A 17,952-nucleotide genomic window follows, 5' to 3' on the forward strand; every position below is an offset into this window, starting at 1 on the left:
TGTGATGCATTACATTGATTGATTTGCATATATTCAACCATCCTTTCGCCCCAGGATAAATCTCATTTGATCAAGATGAATAATTCTTTTAATGTACTGCTGAATCCTATTAGCTAGTATTTTATTGAGAATCTTTGTTTCCCGTATTCATCAGGGATATTGGCCTGTAGGTTTCTTTTCTAGTAGCCTTCATTTATGGTTTTCATATCAGGATAATGCTGACCTTGTAAAATGAGTTTGGAAGGGTTCGCTTCTCTTTAATATTTTGCAAAATTTAAGAAGGATTTCTGTCCATTTTCTTTAAATATTTGGTAAAATTAACCAGTGAAGCCATCTGATCTCGAGCTTTTCTTCATTGGGAAATATTTTATTACTGATTCAATCTCCTTACTAGTAATTGTTCTATTCATATTTTCGATTTCTTTCTGATTCACTCTTGGTAAGTTGTATGTTTCTAAGATTTTTTCCATTTCTTCTAGGTTGTCCAGTTTGTTAGTGTAGAGTTGTTCATAGTAGCCTCTTACGGTCCTCTGAATTTCTATGGCATTAGATTTAATGTCTCCTTTTTTGTTTATAATTTTACTGATTTGGCTCCTTTCTCTTTCTTACTTTGTTAGACTACCTAAGTGTTTGTTCATTTTGTTTATCTTTTCAAAGAATCAACTCTTAGTTTGTTTAACCTTTGCTATATTTTTCTGTCTTCTATTTAATCTATAATGGTATAGTCTTTATTATCTCTTTTCTTCTGTTAACTTTGCGTTCAGCTTTTTTCCTTTTTTCTGGTTCCTTAATGAATAGAGTTAGGTTTTTTATTTGGGATCTTTTTTGCTTCTTAATGTAGGTATTTACTGTTTACTGCTATGAACTTCCCTCTTAGATTGCTTTTTTTTTTTTTTTTAAACATCTTTATTGGGGTATAATTGCTTTACAATGGTGTGTTAGTTTCTGCTTTACAACAAAGTGAATCAGCTATACATATACATATGTTCCCATATGTCTTCCCTCTTGCGTCTCCCTCCCTCCCACTCTCCCCATCCCACCCTTCCAGGCTGTCACAAAGCACCGAGCTAATATCCCTGTGCCTTGCGGCTGCTTCCCCCCAGCTATCTACCTTACTACGTTTGTTAGTGTGTATATGTCCATGACTCTCTCTCGCCCTGTCAAAACTCACCCTTCCCCCTCCCCATATCCTTAAGTCTGTTCTCCAGTAGGTCTGCGTCTTTTTTGCATGCCATAAATTCTGGTATATTGTGTTTCAATTTTCATTTGTCTCAAAAAACCTGTTTTTTATTTCCCCTTTAATTTATTCTTTGATACATTGGTTGTTCAGGAGAGTTATTTAATTATCATATGTTTATGAATTTTCTAACTTTCCTCTTGTTGATTTTGAGTTTTATACCATTGTGATCAGATAAGATACTTGGTATGGTTTCATTCTTCCTGAATTTGCTAAGATTTGTTTTGTGCCCTAACACGTGGTCTATCCTAGAAAATGTTCCATGTATGCTTGAGAAAAAAATGTGTATTCTGATATTGTTAGATAGAATGTTCTGTATATGTCTGAAGTTCTATTTGGTCTGTAATGTTATTTAAATGTGCTGTTATCTTATTCATTCTTGTTTAGGTGAGCTATCCATTGTTGAGAGTGCAGTATTAAAGTGCCCAACTATTATTGTATTGCTATATATTTCTCCTTTTAGCTCTGTTAGTTTTTGATTTATATATTTAGGTGCTCTAATGTTGAGCATATAAATATTTACAATTGTTATCTCTTTTTGATGTATTGACAACTTTATCATCATATAATGACCTTATTTGTCTTTTTCACCATTTTTTAGTTTACAGTAAATTATATGAATAGCTACCCCTGCTTTCTTTGGTTAAATTTTGCTTGAAATGTCTTTCTATACCACTTCACTCTCACTCTATGTGTGTCTTTAATGCTAAAGTCAGTTTCTTATAGGCAGGATACCATTGAATTTTGAGGGTTTCTTAAAATCCATTCAGCCATTCTGTCTTTTAAATGAATAATTTACTCTGTTTACATGTAAAGTTACCACTGATAAGTAAGGGCTTACTAATACCATTTTGTTAATTGTTTTCTGATTGTTTTGTAGATCCATTGTTCCTTGTTTCTTTTTTTGAATTTTATTTTATTCATTTTTTTTATACAGCAGGTTCTTAGTTATCCACTTTATACATAATAGTGTATATATGTCAATCCCAATCTCCCAATTCATCAAAGTACCATCAACCCCTCTGCCACTTTTCACCGTTGGTGAGAATACATTTGTTCTCTGCATCAGTGTCTCAGTTTCTGTCCTGCAAACTGGTTCATCAATGTCATTTTTCTAGGTTCCAGAAATATGCAATAATATATGATATTTATTTCTCACTTTCTGACTTACTTCACTCTGTATGACAGTCTCTAGATCCATCCACGTCTCTACAAATGACCCAATTTCATTCCTATTTATGGCTGAGAAATAATCCATCATATATATGTACCACATCTTCTTTATCCATTCATCCGTCGAGGGACATTTAGGTTGCTTCCATTTCTTGGCTATTGTAAATAGTGCTGCAATGAACATTGGGGTGCATGTGTCTTTTTGAATTATGGTTTTCTCTGGGTATATGTCCAGTAGTGGGAATGCTGGGTCATAAAGTAATTCTATTTTTCATTTTTCAAGGAAGCCCTCTATTGTTCTCCATAGTAGTTGTATCAAGTTACAATCCCACCAACACTGCAAGAGGGTTCCCTTTACTCCACACCCTCTCCAGCCTTTGTTGTTTGTAGATTTTCTAATGATGCACATTCTAACTGGTGTGAGGTGACACCTCATTGTGGTTTTGATTTGCATTTCTCTAATAAATAGTGATGTTGAGCAGCTTTTCATGTGCTTCTTGGCAATCTGTGTGTCTTCTTTGGAGAAATGTCTATTTAGGTCTTCTGCCCATTTTTGGATTGGGTTATTTGCTTTCTTAATATTGAGCTGCATGAGCTGTTTCTATATTTTGCAGATTAATCTTTTGTCCGTTGATTCATTTGCAAATATTTTCTCCCATTCTTAGGGTTGTCTTTTCATCTTGTTTACAGTTTCCTTTGTTGTGCAAAAACTTTCACGTTTCATTAGGTCCCAATTGTTTATTTAGTTTTTATTTCCATTACTCTAGGAGGTGGATCAAAAAATATCTTGCTGTGATTTATGTCAAATAGTGTTCTTCCTGTTTTCCTCTAAGAGTTTTATAGTATCTCGTCTTACATTTAGGTCTCTAATCCAGTTTGAGTCTACTTTTGTGTATGGTGTTAGGGAATTTTCTAACTTCAGTCTTTTACATGGAGCTGTCCAGTTCTCCCAGCACCACTTATTGAAGAGACCGTCTTTTCTCCATTGTATATCCTAGCCTCCTTTGTCATAGATTAGTTGACCATCAGTGCATAGATTTTCCTTTGGGCTTTCTATCTTTTTCCATTAATCTATATTTCTGTTTTTGTGCAAGTACCATATTGTCTTGATTACTGTATCTTTATAGTATAGTCTGAAGTCAGGGAGCCTGATTCCTCCAGCTCCTTTTTTTCCCCTCAAGATCGCTTTTGCTATTAGGAGTGTTTTGTGTCTCCATACAAATTTTAAGATTCTTAGTTCTAGTTCTGTGAAAAATGGCATTGGTTATTTAATACAGATTGCATTGAATCTGTAGATTGCTTTTGGTATTGTAGTCATTTTCACAATTTTATTCTTCCAATCCAAGAACATGGTATATCTCTCCATCTGTTTGTATCGTCTTTAATTGCTTTCATCAGTGTCTTATAGTTTTTTGCATACAGGTCATCTGTCTCCCTAGTTAGGTTTATTCCTAAGTATTTTATTCTTTTTGTTACAATGGTAAATAGGAGTGTTTCCTTCATTATTTCTTTCAAATATTTCATCATTAGTGTATAGGAATGCAAGAGATTTTTGTGCATTAATCTTGTATCCTGCAACTTTACCAAATTCATTGATTAGCTCTAGTAGTTTTCTGGGGGCATCTTTAGGATTCTCTATGTATAATATCATGTCATCTGCAAACAGTGACAGTTTTAATTCTTCATTTCCAATTTGTATTCCTTTTATTTCCTTTTCTTCTCTGATTGCCATGGCTAGGACTTCCAAAACTATGTTGAATAATACTGGTGAGAGAAGACATCCTTGTCTTCTTCCTGATATTAGAAGAAACGCTTTCAGTTTTTCACCATTGAGGATGATGTTTGCTGTGGATTTGTCATATAAGGTCTTTATTATGTTGAGGTAGGTTCCCTCTATGCTCACTTTCTGGAGAGTTTTATCATAAATAGGTGTTGAATTTTGTCAAAAGCTTTTTCTGCATCTATTGAGATGATCATATGCTTTTTCTTCTTCACTTTGTTAATATGGTGTTGATTGATTTGTGTATATTGAAAAATTCTTGTATCCCTGGGATAAATCCCACCTTATCATGGTGCATGATACTTTTAATGTGTCATTGGATTTTGTTTGCTAGTATTCTGTTGAGGATTTTTGCATCTATGTTCATCAGTGATACTGGTCTTTAATGGTTTTTTTTCGTAGTATCTTTGTCTGGCTTGGATATCAGGGTGATGTTGGCATCATAGAATGAGTTTGGGAGTGTTCCTTCCTCTGAAATTTTTTTGGAAGAGTTTGAGAAGGCTGGGTGTTAGCTCTTCTCATAATATGTGATAGAATTCACCTATTTAGCCAACTGGTCTTCGACTTTTGTTTGTTGGAAGATGTTTAATCACAATTTCAATTTCATTACTTGTGATTGGTCTGTTCATATTTTCTATTTCTTCCTGGTTCAGTCTTGGGATGCTGTTCCTTTCTAAGAATTTGTCCATTTCTTCCAAGTTGTCAATTTTATTGGCATATAATTGCTTATAATATTGTCTTAGGATGCTTTGTATTTCTGCAGTGTCTGTTGTAACTTTTCCTTTTTCATTTCTAATTTTAATGATTTGAGTCCTCCCCCTCTTTTTCTTAATGAGTCTGGCTAATGGTTTATCAATTTTGTTTATCTTCTCAAAGAACCAGCTTTTAGTTTTATTGATCTTTGCTATGTTTTCTTTGTTTCTATTTCATTTATTTCTTTCCTGATCTTTAATGATTTCTTTCCTTCTACTAACTTTGGGTTGTGTTTGTTCTTCTTCCTCTAGTACTTTTAGGTGTCATGTTAGATTGTTTATTTGAGATGTTTCTTGTTTCTTGAGGTAGGATTGTATTGCTATAATCTTACCTCTTAGGACTGCTTTTACTGCATCCCATAGGTTTTGGATCATCGTGTTTTCATTTTCAATTGTATCTAGGTATTTTTTGATTTTCTCTTTGATTTCTTTAGTGATCTCTTGGTTATTTAGTAACGTACTGTTTAGCCTCCATGTGTTAGTGTTTTTTACATTTTTTTCCCTGTAATTGATTTCTAATTTCATAGCATTGTGATCAGTAAAGATGCTTGATAGGGTTTCAATTTTCTTACATTTACTGAGGCTTGATTTGTTACACAAGATGTGATCAATCTTGGAGAATGCTCCATGCTCACTTGAGAAGAGTGTAATATGTTGTTTTTCGATGGAATTTCCTATAAATATCAATTAAATTTATCTGGTCTATTGTGTCATTTAAAGCTTGTGTTTCCTCATTAATTTTATGTTTGGATGATCTGTCCACTGGTGTAAGTGAGGTGTTAAAGTCCCCTAGCATTATTGTGTTAGTGTCAATTTCCTCTTTTATAGCTGTTAGCAGTTGCCTTATGTATTCAGGTGCTACTATGTTGGGTGCATATATATTTATAATTACTATATCTTGTGCTTGGATTGATCCCTTGATCATTATGTAGATTCCTTCCTTGTCTCTTGTAACATTCTTTATTTTAAAGTCTATTTTATCTGATATGAGTATTGTTACTGCAGTTTCTTTTTGATTTCCATTTGCATGGAATATCTTTTTCCATCCCCTCACTTTCAGACTGTATGTGTCCCTAGGTCTGAAGTGGGTCTCTTCTAGACAGCATGTGTATTGGTCTTGTTTTTGTATCTATTCCACAAGCCTGTGTCTTTTGGTTGGAACATTTAATCCATTCACGTTTAAGGTAATTTTGGATATGTATGTTCCTATTGCCATTTACTTAATTGTTTGGGGTTTCTTTTTATAGGTCCTTTTCTTCTCTTGTGTTTCCCACTTAGGGAAGTTCCTTTAGCATTTTTTGTAGAACTGGTTTGGTGGTGCTGAATTCTCTTAGATTTGCTTGTCTGTAAAGCTTTTGATTTTTCCGTTGAATCTGAATGAGATCCTTGCTGGGTAGAGTAATATTGGTTGTAACTTCTTCCCTTTCATCCCTTTAAATATGTTATGCCACTCCCTTCTGGCATGTAGAGTTTCTGCTGGAAAATCAGCTGTTAACCTTATGGGAGTTCCCTTGTATGTTATTTGTCACTTTTCCCTTGCTGCTTTCAATTATTATTATTTGTCTTTAATTTTTACCAATTTGCTTACTATGTGTGTTGGTGTGTTTCTCCTTGGGCTTATCCTGTATGGGACTCTCTGTGCTTCCAGGACTTGGGTGGCTATTTCCTTCCCCATGTTAGGGAAGTATTTGACTATAATCTCTTCAAATATTTTCTCAGGACCTTTCTCTCTCTCTTCTCCTTCTGGGACCTCTGTAATGCGAATGTTGTTGGGTATAATGTTGTCTCAGAGGTCTCTTAGGCTGTCTTCATTTATTTTCTTTCTTTTTTCTTTATTCTGTTCTTCAGCAGTGAATTCCACCATTCTGTCTTCCAGGTCACTTATCCGTTCTTCCACCTCAATTATTCTGCTGTTGATTCCTTCTAGTGTAGTTTCCATTTCAGTTATTGTATTGTTCATCTCTGTTTGTTTGTTCTTTAATTCTTCTAGGTCTTTGTTAAACATTTCTTGCATCATCTTGATCTTTGCCTCCATTCTTTCTCTGAGGTCCTGGATCATCTTCACTGTTATTATCCTGAATTATTTTTCTGGAAGGTTGCCTATCTCCACCTCTTTTAGTTATTTTTCTAGGGGTTTACCTTGTTCCTTCATCTGGTACATAGCCCTTTCCCTTTTCATCTTGTCTATCTTTCTGTGAATGTGGGTTTTGTTCCACAGGGTGCAGGATTGTAGTTCTTCTTGCTTCTACTGTCTGTCTTCTGGTGGATAATGCTATCTAAGAGGCTTGTACAAGTTTCCTGATGGCAGGGACTGGTGGTGGGTATAACTGGCTGTTGCTCAGTGGGCAGAACTCAGTAAAAGTTTAATCCACTTGTGTGCTGATGTGTGGGTCTGGGCTCCCTCCCTGTTGCTTGTTTGGACTAAATCAACCCAACACTGGAGCCTACCTGGGATCTTTGTTGGGGCTAGTGGTGGACTCTGGGAGGGCTGAAGCCAAGGAGTACTTTCCATAACTTCTGCTGCCAGTGTCCTTGTCCTCTCAGTGAGACACAGCCACCCCCACCTCTGCAGGAGATCCTCCAGCACTAGCAGGTAGGTCTGGTTCAGTCTCTTATGGGGTCACTGTTTTTTCCCCTGTGTCCCAATGCACACTACTTTGTGTGTACCCTTCCAGAGTAGAGTCTGCTTCCCCCAGTCCTGTCGAGGTCCTGTAATCAAATCCAGCTAACCTTCATAGTCTGATTCTCTAGGATTTCCTCCTCCCGTTGCTGGACCCCCAGGTTGGGAAGGCTGACGTGGGGCTCAGAACCTTCACCTCAGTGGGTGGACTTCTGTGGTATAAGTGTTGTCCAGTTTGTGAGTCACCCACCCAGCAGTTATGAGACTTGGTTGTATTGTGATAGTGCCTCTCCTACCATCTCATTGTTACTTCTGCTTTGTCTTTGGAAGTGGGGTATCTTGTTTTGTGAGTTCCAGTGTCTTCCTGTTGATGATTTTTCAGCAGTTAGTTGTGATTCTGGTGCTCTTGCAAGAGGGAGTGAGAGTATGTTCTTCTACTCTGCCATCTTCAACACGCACATGCTCCTTGTTTCTTATCCTGCTGCCTTGTGTGTGTGTGTGTGTGTATGTGTGTGTGTGTGGTGTGTGTGTGTTTGTGATCTAATGTCTTTTGGTATCAATATGCTATGACTTCCTTACCCAGTTGTTCTGTGTAATTATTACAGACTTTTCCTTTGTGGTTACCATGAGGCTTATACAAAATATCTTAAACTTATAGCACCATTTTATACTGAACACAACTTAACTTCAAAATAATTTATAAATTTTACACTTTTACTTCTCCTACCCTTCATATTTTAAGTTAATGCTGTTACTATTTAGATGTTTTTTCGTATTGTGTAACTAATAACAGAATATTGTAGTTATGGTTATTTTTGCTGTTCTTTTTTTAACTTTTAAACTGGAGTTGTGTGTAAATTATGCACCACTATTACCATATAGTAGAAAATAACTATGGTCATATATTTACCTTTGCCAGTGAGATTTATGTTTTTATGTTGTTAATTGTTATTCTTTTACTTTCACTCATAAAACTCCCTTTGGCATTTCTTACAAGGCATGTCTCATGATAATGAACTCCTTCAGCTTTTGTTTGTGTGGACAATTATTTATCCCTCCTCCTTCATTTCTGAAGGACACCTTCACTGGGTATATAATTCTTGGTTGACAGTTTTTTTCTTTCAATATTTTGGATGTCATCTCATTCGCTCCTGGCCTGAAAAGTTTTTTTGAGAAATCTACTGATAGTCTTATGGGGATTCTCTGTATGTAATTACTCTCTTTTCTCTTGCTGCTCTTAAAATTATTTCTTTGTCTTTGATTTTTGACAACTTAATTACAATATATCTCATTGTATTCCTATTTGGGTTCAACCTATTTGAAATCCTTGTGCCTCATGATCTAGATGTCCATCTCTCTCCCTATGTTTGGGAAGTTTTCAGCTATTTTTGCTTTATATGTTTCTTCTGCCTCCTTCTCTTTCGCTTCCCCTTCTGGAATTGCCATAATATAAATATTGTTTCTTTTCACTCTGTTCCATAATTCCCATAGGTTTTATTTACTCTTTTCCATTTTTTTTTCTGTTTTTTACTTCTCTTACTGGGTAATTTCTAATGTCTTATCCTCCCTGTCGCTGATTCTTTCCTCTGCATGTTTGAGTCTACTCTTGAAATTCTCTATTGAATTCTTCAATTAAGTTTTCTTAATTTATGTTTTAACTCTAGGATTTTTAGTGTGTGTGTGTGTGTGTGTGTCTGTGTGTGTGTCTGTGTGTGTGTTTATGTTTACTATTTCCGTATTGAACTTCTGGTTTTGTTCATACATTGTTTTTCTAATTTCGTTTAGTATATGTCTGTGTTTTCTTGTAGTTCACTAAGCTTCCTTAAGAGGATTATTCTGAATTCTTTGACAGTTCATAGATCTCCATTTCTTTAGGGTCATTTTTTGAAGCTTCATTAGTTTCCTTTAGCAGTGTCAAATTTACCCGATATTTTTTTTGTAGACTTTGAGTCCTTTAAAAATGCATCTGCACTTTAAAAGTAACTGAGCACATTTTCCAGACTTACAGGCTTGCTTCTTCACCAGTCTACTCAGTTTGCATTTCTGTGTGTCTTCTGGTAGTGTCCTTGGGCAGGTGGGACCTGCTATTATGGTTTATTTTGGGATGAGGTAACTGTTTGAACTCTGAAGAGAAGGATGAGGTGGTGTGCATCTGGCTGAGAACAGTTGGATAAGACTTCTGGCTTGGTTTCCTACCCAAGTGAGACTGTAAGACGGGCTCTATGATTGCCTGGATTCTCTGGTCAGGCTTATTAAGTGATCGGGGTGGGTACTATATTCAATAGTAGACAGGGCTGTGAATTAGCTCACCTGACTTAGAAGGGCAAAAGGATGGGGCCCAGAGCCTGTACAGCTCATTGTTTGGGGACCTTAATTAGGCAAGAATGCACATTGAATTCCCTGGTCAGGTGAGGCCACCAGTTTTTTCTCTGCAGAGAGGAGAAATAATGACCTGTGCTCTCTGTTAAAGTGCCACTGTACATAGGTCTGTTGAATGGGCTACACAGCTTCCTGTGTGCTCTGGTTAAGTTCCCTGGTTGGACTGGCTGAAGGCTGTATTCAGCAAAGAGCAGGGTCCCAGGCATAGCTGGAGAATCTTCTCTAGAGCTGTTAAAGCTCTTTGTTTGTTGTCTTAATTCAAGTTGACCCACACCCCACATTTCCTGATCAAACAAGGCCACTGGCTTGGATTTCAAAGCTCTCAGTTCTGTTGCTCTTCTCCAAGCTCAAGCACTGCTGGGCTGCACAGCTAACAGGAGTTGTTACCAGCCTTGCTTAAAGATTTTTTTAAAAAAATAAGGGAACATCATTAACAACTTTACACCAACAATGTTGAAAATTTCGTTCAAACTCCGATTTAACAGGGAAATATAGCTTATAAAAATGACAAGAATTAATATATTTCATTTTAGAAGAAGAAATATAAAACCAGATTAAACTTTTAATTATTAAAGACATGGAACCAGTTGTTTTAAAAATCTACAACCAAATCAAACCAGTGTAACATTGATGCCATAGCACAGGAGAAAGAGGTGGCCACTTTCAAGCAGAAAAGAAAAAAATATCAGCGAAAATCCTAATGAACACTTAACAGCCAAATGTGTGTTATCACAACAGTCTACAATGACAAAACATAAGAGGAATTTTCATATTTTTTCCATAGGCCTCAAAAGTGCTCATAAGAAAGACTGGGGGCATACCAGGAGAGAACCTCCCTCAGTGATACAGGTATGCAGAGGGTGATCAGCTGCCTACAGAGAACAAGTACAAAGCTGCACTTGCTTCCCCAGGTCCTTCTCTCCTACAAGCCAAAATCTGTAAGCTATGAAAGGGGAAGCAACAAAAGATGTTGTGCTCAGGAGAGTTGAAAAGATCCACTGCTACTTCAAGAGGATGACAAGCAAAACACTTGGGTCTCTTGAGAGGAGTAGGAAATGTACTTCCCCAAAAGACATAGTAAAAACAATCCATTTCTGTTGGAGGAAATGTAGAGGGGAAAACTCTATACTCCTAAGCGATGAGGAAATAAAAAACTTTCTTGGGTTCAAGACCCTATACTAATACTCAGCAGATGACTGCTACTGCTAGGGGAGGGACATGAATCTCCCACTAAGACCATCACAGATACAAAGCAGTGTTTGTCACAGGGAGGATGGCCAGGGATGTTGAGAAAGACCCATTTCATACACCAAGGCATACAAGACCTGCCTAAGACTGCACCAAGAAAACAGTTTCTCCATCTCCACCATAAGCCTAGCACCCAGTAACAAGCAACAGTAGTCTACCACTGGTTAAGGAAAAAGATCAGGGAGGGAAAGCCCTCGGTGGCACAAGCATACAAGGATGGCTGAAAGATATGGAGGAAGCAGGAACTGAGAGAGACCCTTCAGCACTGGGGCCCCACTTTAAGCACACAATAATAGAAACATGCTAATTCTAGAAGAATTTGAAGCATATATTACACTGACAATATTGGCAGCAGCAGCAAAACTCAAACCCAGCTTCTCTGGAGTAAACTGACTCAAAATTTCATACTAACAATCTGACAGGAGAAGACACATGCGCATTTTCAGACATAAATATTACTTTTCTCTGTGTCTTCTGTTCTTCTATCCATTATGTTTAGCATTCAATCAAAAATTTTGAGATACACACATACACACACACACATAAAAGATAAACAGGAAAAAAACATTATCAAGATAAAAGGCAATCAAGAAAACCAGACACAGAGCTGACCAAGATGCTGGAGCACTCAGAAAGGAATTTGAAAATAACTGATTAATAGGTTAAAGAATATAGTGGAAAAGAGAGACTACAAGCATGAACTGATGGCTAATTCAGCAGAGAGATGGACATCACAAAAAGTCAAATGGGACTGTGGCCTAGGGAATATGATTTCTCCCACTGCGTGCAATTATAAATCTTTAAGAGAATGCATGGGGGCAGATATCTGAACACTTGAAGACATTAATGGTGGTGGCTGAGCAGGTGCCTAGAACTCTGAGGGAAAAGAACCATTCTTTCTGACCAGAGGAGCTATGATCCTAAGACTACTGGGCAAAGCCTCACTGCCTTTTTCTTTCTCTCTCTCTCTGTCTTTCCACCACTGGGACCTGAAAGAAAACAGTAACACTAAGAATATAAAAAGATATTGGAGCAGTGAACTGGAAAAATTAAGAGAAATCACTGAGAGGAGGGAGATAAAGAAAGCAATTCTATATAATTATGTGTGAAATTCTGGACTCACCACTCAACTGTACCTGCATGTATCTGACCATAAAAAAACATATCTCAGGCTTTGAGACCTCAGTTACAGGGTAGACCACCACCCAGGTTCTATGCTGGACTGATTCAAATTCAGCTTCAAAAAATTTGCAAATTAACATTGCAACCATAGCATGCAAAATATAAGTTGGAATCTGTAGCCTGAATATAACACAGTAGATTGTCTACTTTAAAAGATCATGAAAAATAAATCAAGATTCTCCCTGGAGTTTAAAAAAAACACAGCTTCATAATATAATATTCAAAATGTCCAGGATACAATCCAAAATTGCTTGTCATACACACACACACAGAAAAGGGATAATCTCGACTCACAAGGGAAAAGATTATTAACAAACGCCAACTCTGAGATAATAGAGTTGTTGGAATTATTAGACAAAAACTTAAAGGCAACTAAATTCAACAATGAATACCCTAAAAAGTAAAGGTGAGCACTCTTGAAAGGCATGGGAAAATATGAAGGCCTCAGCAAAGAAATAGAAAATGTAGAAAAGAACACATAGAAATTTTATAACTGAACAACAACAACAACAACAAAAAACTGGATGGAATAAATTGGAGAATAGAGATGAGAGAGGAAAGAGTTGGTAAAACTAAGATACAGAAAACTGATGAAACTAAAAGTGAATTCTTTGAAAAGATTAGTGAAAGTTGACAGCGTGGTACTGGTGAAAGAACAGACATATAGAGCAACAGAAAAGAATAGAGTCCAGAAATAGAACCACATAAGTAAGGCTAATTGATCAAAAAATTATTGTGGTAAAATATACATCTGCCTGCTTGCTTCTTCTAGATTTGATTCAGTAGATGTGGAGTGGGTTTTGGGAATTTTTATTTTGAGAAGACTTTGGATGAGCCCCCCACCCACAACCCACATTGACAACCATTGAGAAAAGATGTCAAATATAACCAAGGATCAGCAGGATTTCATAATAATGTTTGAAAAAAACATATAAAAAAGAAAGGATGTGGCATTTTAGGGGTAATGGAGAAATGTTCATTGTGTTATAGCATAAGGTGTATGGTAGTGGGGTGGAATCAAGGTGAGATTAAAACACATGGAAATTAAACTGGAAAGATAAGTTGGTATAATATTTTGAATTATCTTGTATGGCATGTAAGGGATTTTGCATTTATTCTGTAGGCAACCAGGAACTACTGGAAATTTTGGCACAAGGATGTAACAGAATTCATTTGTTTATTAATTAATTCAAGAAATATTTACTCAGTGGCTACTCTGGGTATGGTAGTATGTGCTAGGCACAAAGCTACAATGGTAAGCAAAGAAGACAGTATAGAGAACAGACTGGAGGTGGAAAAGAGTGGTGTGTGTAAAGCTCATTTAGAGATTATTGAAGTAGTCCTAAAAGAGATATTGGGTAGGAAAAGAGATGAAGATAAAGGCCTGAGTTAAGGTACTGGAAATAGGGATAGATAGGAAGACCAGAGTAAAGAAGATGGAAAGCTTCTGGTTGAGCATCCTGGAGAGACAAGGGTGCTAGGGGAGTCCAGGAGAGAGAGATGAGCATCAGTCATTTCCATTGTGAAACTCTCACACCAACTTAGCCTCATCAATGATGGAGGCATCCTCAAGGGTGATATTCAACTTATCTATACCTGTATGGTCAGGGTTTCTTAACCTCAGCAAGACTGACATTTGAGTCAAATAACTCTTTGTTGTGTGTACTGGGCATTGGATGTGAGTAGGGGGAGAGGGCTGAGGGGTTTTTCCTATGCATTGTAAGTTATTTAACAGCATCCCTGACCTCTACCTACTCGACGCTAGTAGCACTACACCTGTGTCAAGAAAAATGTCTCCAGACATTGCCAAATATCCTCTGTGGGACAAAGTCACACTCAGTTGAGAACAACAGTTGTATGTCTATATCAATTGTTAAAATATTGAAACACTTTAATACTAGTTGATAAATAGCCACCTCATGTCTCTCAAATCTACTCCATACTGCCCTGAGTTCCTCAGTACTTACCCTGGCTTTCCTTACCATAGAGTATTGCCTGACACAGGAGTGGACCTCTAGGACCTTGCTCCAGTGTCATGGGCCAGTGTCCATTCTGATTGATCATTGTCATTGTTATATAGGTTGTCAATATTTTTAATATCACTTTTAAGCATCCTCAAAGAAACCCAGTTGTTTAATATCTTTATTTCCATGTATGAATCCTAGCTTTCTTATCCTACCCCACCCCATAAATTATCTTCCCTACTATTAGTGTTAATGCCCTTCCAGTATTTTTAGAAGACCATATGGTCTACTCACTTTGTCTCATCATCAAGTGTGTCTGGAAAAACATAGCTCCTTTAATCTTTCCCTGCCAGTCAAACCTTCCTGCTTCATCAATCATACCTACAGCCTCTTTTTGACTTCTGTGCCTGTGTCCTCATTGTCCAGATCCTCTGATGTCTCCACGCTGACTCTGACATCCTAGGTGCCATCTCATCAAAGTCACGTAGTTCCATGATACAGTGTCTCTCAGAACACTCCTGGAAATAACATTGGCCCATTTCAGTTACCTTATCATATTGCAAAACCATATCTAATATGAGAAAAGCTCATCCTCACACACACCCTCTTACCCAATCCCAGAGAGAACCACATGTTCACATGTGTGAGGCCAAAAATATTATATGATGGTGGACCGTGGTAACATTTCCAGGAAGTATTCTCAAACGGCCAAGAAAAGAGCTAAACACTTGCCCTTATCTTGCCCTGCCTGGACATGAATTGCAACTAGATTTTCTTCTCAGCCTTCTATTCATTATATACCCCCAACACACACACACACAAACACACACACACACACACACACACACACACACACACACACACACTGTAACCTCTAAGATGCTTTTCTTCTAATTGTTCAGGATGTAAATACTTCCCTGTTCAGGAATTTTCTCCATGTTGGAATTTGCCCAAGAATCTTCTAGTTAGTTTCACTTAAACTATAGGGACAAGAATCTGATATGTATACTAGTGTTTATAGACCAACAGTAAGAACTTACTTTATTCACATATGTGAATCTTTAAAGATAAGGAGGAATAAAGTAAGAACTTACTTTATTCACATATGTGAATCTTTAAAGATAAGGAGGAGGAAAGTATAGGTTCCCCGGATACTCTACATCATGAATATAGTCAAAGAAAAGTTTGGAAAGGAGAGGTTGTTTCAGTCAAAATGTCCTGGTTGCCTGGTTGGTGCTTGTTTGTGAGATCGGAGGATAAAGATGAAATAAACCATAGGATATAAGAATGTTGTGACAATGTTCCCAAATAAGGAAATTAATAGTATGATGCTCCATAAAATATAGTGGTTATGAAGACTACATAATCATATAAAAAAGCTACGAAATAATGTAAATGAGAAAATAGGACAAAAAGGTATATGCGGGCTTCCCTGGTGGCGCAGTGGTTGAAAGTCTGCCTGCCAATGCAGGGGACACGGGTTCGTGCCCTGGTCCAGGAAGATCCCACATGCCGTGGAGCAGCTGGGCCCATGAGCCATGGCTGCTGAGCCTGCGCGTCTGGAGCCTGTGCTCCGCAATGGGAGAGGCCACAACAGTGAGAGGCCTGCATACTGCAAAAAAAAAAAAAAAAAAAAAGGTATGTGCAATTGTTTGAACTACATATAGAAATATGCTTTAAAATCCAAAGTCAAAATACCAGCAATGTTAATATTAGGGTACTGGAACTGTGGGTGAATTTTCTTCTTTGCTATACTTATCTAATTTAAAACAGTTCTAATATTATTGTAATAATAAATGTATATGAATTTTCAAATTAAAAAGAAAAACACAAGAAGGATCCACTCCAGAAATGTAACCAACAAATAAATATTGGACATATGCATATGCTATGCACTCTGCTGGGCACTAAATGACAAAGCAAGAAATATCAGAATAGCCTACAAAGAGGAGTAACAAAGTACCATGTCTGAAGATCTTGAAGAATAGGCAGAGAAGTGCTTAGCTGGTTTTGATTTAATCTGCTGACTAGTTAACCACTGATATCAATCCCAGACCTTTGGGGCCTCAAACCACTGGGAAAATCTATCCTTAATAACGTACTAGTGAAAAGGCCAGACACTATAAAACTTTTAGAGGAAAGCATAGGCAGAACACTCTTTGACATAAATTGCAGCAAGATCTTTTTTGACCCATCTCCTAGAGTAATGAAAATAAAAACAAAAATAAATAAATGAGGCCTAATTAAACTTAAAAGCAAAGGAAACCAAAAACAAGAGAAAAAGACGACCCTCAGAATGGGAGAAAATATTTGCAAATGAAGCAACCAGCAAGGGATTAATCTCCAAAATATACGAAGAGTTCATGCAGCTCAATGAAAAAAAAAAAAAAACAATCAAAAAATGGGCAGAAGAACTAAATAGACATTTTTCTGAAGAAGCCATAAATATGGCCAACAAACACATGGAAAGATGCTCAACATCACTGATTATTAAAGAAATACAAATCAAAACTACCGTGAGGTATCACCTCACACCAATCAGAACCATCATTAAAAAATCTAAAAACAATAAATGCTGGAGAGGGTGTGGAGGAAAGGGAACCCTCTTACACTGTTGTTAGTAATGTAAATTGATACAGCCACTATGGAGAACAGTATGGAGGTTCCTTAAAAAACTAAAAATAGAACCACCATATGACCCAGCAATCCCACTCCTGGGCATATACCAGGAGAAAAACATAACTCAAAAATATACATGCACCTAAATGTTCATTGCCCACTATTTACAATAGCCAGGACATGGAAGCAACTTAAGTGTCCATAAACAGATGAATGGATAAAGAAGATGTGGTACATATATACAATGGAATATTACTCAGCCATAAAAAGGAACAAACGTTTACCATTTGCAGCTACATGGATGGAACTACAGACTGTGATACAGAGTGAAGTATGTCAGAAAGAGAAAAACAAATATCATATAATATCACTTATATATGGGATCTAGAAAAATGATACAGATGAACTTATTTGCAAAGCAGAATAGAGACACAGACATAGAGAACAAATGTATGGATACCAAGGGGGGAAGGGGGGTGAGATGAACTGGGAGATTGGGATTGACATATATACACTACTAGGCATGAAATAGATAACTAATGAGAATCTACTGTATACTGCAGAGAGCTCTACTCAATGTTCTGTGGTGACCTAAATGGGAAGAAAATCCAAAACAGATGGGATATATGTATACGTATAGCTGATTCATTTTGCTGTACATCCAAAAATAACACAATACTGTAAAGTAACTGTACTCCAATAGAAATTTTTTTTAAAAAAATGCAATGCAGCCAACAGCATCCCAACTTAAAACAAACAAACAAACAAACAAACAAAAAACAAATGAAAGTCCTTTGGTTATCAGAGATGGTCAGAAATTTGAAATCAGTCACCAAGTTAAAATTCTTTCTTCTCTCTTTTTATCTCTAAAATTTGAATGTTCGAATAGGTGTTCTGTAAAGGCCACCCAGCTCTGACATACATGTAGTCATTATTCTCAAAAAGCAACAAACCTGGGAAACTAAAGTTCATGAGAATAAACCATGCATGGAACTGAA

This window comes from Phocoena sinus, chromosome X, assembly GCF_008692025.1.
Source record: "Phocoena sinus isolate mPhoSin1 chromosome X, mPhoSin1.pri, whole genome shotgun sequence".
NCBI classification, from domain to species: Eukaryota; Metazoa; Chordata; class Mammalia; order Artiodactyla; family Phocoenidae; genus Phocoena; species Phocoena sinus.